General features: G+C 48.4%; 1 pseudogene; it reads left to right on the forward strand.

The window, feature by feature from the left end:
* Positions 1–259: 259 nt before the first annotated feature.
* LOC148006911 (igE-binding protein pseudogene) lies at positions 260–1,045 on the forward strand (annotated as a pseudogene).
* Positions 1,046–2,083: the final 1,038 nt, after the last annotated feature.

Here is a 2,083-nt window from a genome sequence, read left to right on the forward strand (position 1 = left end):
AGCAAAGCGGAGAGCGCTGGGGGAGGGGGAAGGCGGCATGTCAGAAACAGGGTGGGATAAAAAATTAAAGAGGTCAAGCAGATAGTCCCCTCTGCAGAGGCGAGAGATTGGGGAAAAAATGCCCGGGAGAGATAAAACAGAGAAGGGAGAAAAAAGTCTTGTAAAGGAGAAGTCTATCTGGTAAAGGATTTAAAGACATCAGAGCTTGATAGCTCAGAGATAGACGAGCTTAGCTCCTCTGAGGAAGAGGATTTAGAAGATGAGGCAGCTCGCTATGAAGAAGAAGGATGAACAACGAGCTAACAGCTTGGGTAAACAAAAGGAAGTGGGCGGTGGAAACCATGCAGTTTCCCGGCCTATAAGCCCCAGTGCCCCTCCATCTTATATGGAGAGATTTCACTCAGATTCCTTCCTCACTAAAGTGGAACAGAAAAAGATACAGCAGACATTCCCGGTGTTTGAGGCCGCCGATGGAGGCCGTGTTCACGCACCAGTAGAATATGTTCAAATTAAGGAACTTGCCGAGTCGGTCCGTAACTATGGAGTTAATGCCAATTTTACTATTGCTCAAGTTGAGAGGCTTGCCACTCTGGCCATGACTTCAGGAGACTGGCAGACAACAGTGAAGGCTGCACTCCCTAATATGGGACAATATATGGAATGGAAAGCCTTGTGGTATGACGCCTCTCAGGCACATGGCAAAGTCAATGCCATTGATGAAGGCAATCAGAGAGACTGGATGCTTGATCTGCTAACAGGACAAGGGCAGTATGCCAATAATCAAATAAACTATGACTGGGGAGCATACGCTCAAATCTCCGCTGCCGCCGTTAAGGCGTGGAAGGCACTTTCCAAGAAGGGAGAGTCCGTGGGACACTTAACGAGAATTATACAAAGCCCCCAGGAGCCATTCTCAGACTTTGTGGCTAGGATGACAGAGGCAGCAGGCAGGATCTTTGGAGGCCCTGAACAGGCAATGCCTTTAGTGCAGTTGGTCTATGAGCAAGCCACCCAGGAATGCAGAGCAGCTATTACACCTAGGTAGAGCAAAGGATTACAGGACTGGCTGAGAGTTTGCTGAGAACTTGGAGGCCCGCTTACTAATGCCGGCCTCGTGGCTGCTATCCTACAGGGCCAAAAGTGCTCAGGTACAGGTGATCGCAGGGTCTGCTATAACTGTGGCAAACCAGGACATCTGAAAAAGGAGTGTCAGGTCCTCAAAAAGAAAAGAGCACCAGGACTGTATACTAAGTGTGGGAAAGACTATCATTGGGCTAGTGAGTGTCGCTCAGTTAAAGATATCAGAGGCAGGCTTATTCAGCTCGAGCCTCCGCGGGCAGAAGGGGGTGAAAACACTCCAAAAAACGGGTATCTGGGCCCCAAGTCTCAGGGCCCCAAAACATATGGGACTCCAGCTTACAACAGACGGACACCATGGTTCACAGAGCCACAAAAGGGTCAGCAGGAGTGGACCTCTGTTCTACCACCCAATTCATATTAATGCCACTGATGGGTGTGCAACCTGTCCCCACTGACTAAAAAGGCCCCCTACCTGTGGGAAGTGTCAGCCTTATTATGGGTCGATCCTCCTTAACCTTAAAGGGACTTATTGTTCACCCTGGAATAATAGATCAAGATTACACGGCAGAACTTCAAGTTCTCTGCTCTTGCCCTCAAGGCATTTTTTCCATCTCCTCAGGTGACAGGATTGCTCAGTTGATTATTCTTCCAAGCTTACATGATCATTTTCCTTCTTCTGGGGTCCCTAGAGGCACCGTGAAGTTTGGCTCTTCCGGGACTGATTCTGCTTATTTAATGATGGACCTTAATTCCAGACCCTCTTTAGAGTTGAATATAGAAGGGAAAACTTTTACGGGAATTCTAGATACAGGGGCTGATAAGAGCATTATCTCCTCTACTTGGTGGCCTAAGGCATGGCCTGTCACTCAATCATCCCATTCCTTACAAGGACTAGGGTATGAGGCCAGCCCCACTATCAACTCACGCTCCTTGATCTGGCATGCTCCAGAAGGCCAATCAGGAAGGTTTATTCCTTATGTCCTCCCTCTTCCTGTTAACCTTT

The sequence above is a fragment of the Rattus norvegicus genome, chromosome 1 (genome assembly GCF_021556685.1).
Source record: "Rattus norvegicus strain SHRSP/BbbUtx chromosome 1, alternate assembly SHRSP_T2T, whole genome shotgun sequence".
Taxonomy (NCBI): Eukaryota; Metazoa; Chordata; class Mammalia; order Rodentia; family Muridae; genus Rattus; species Rattus norvegicus.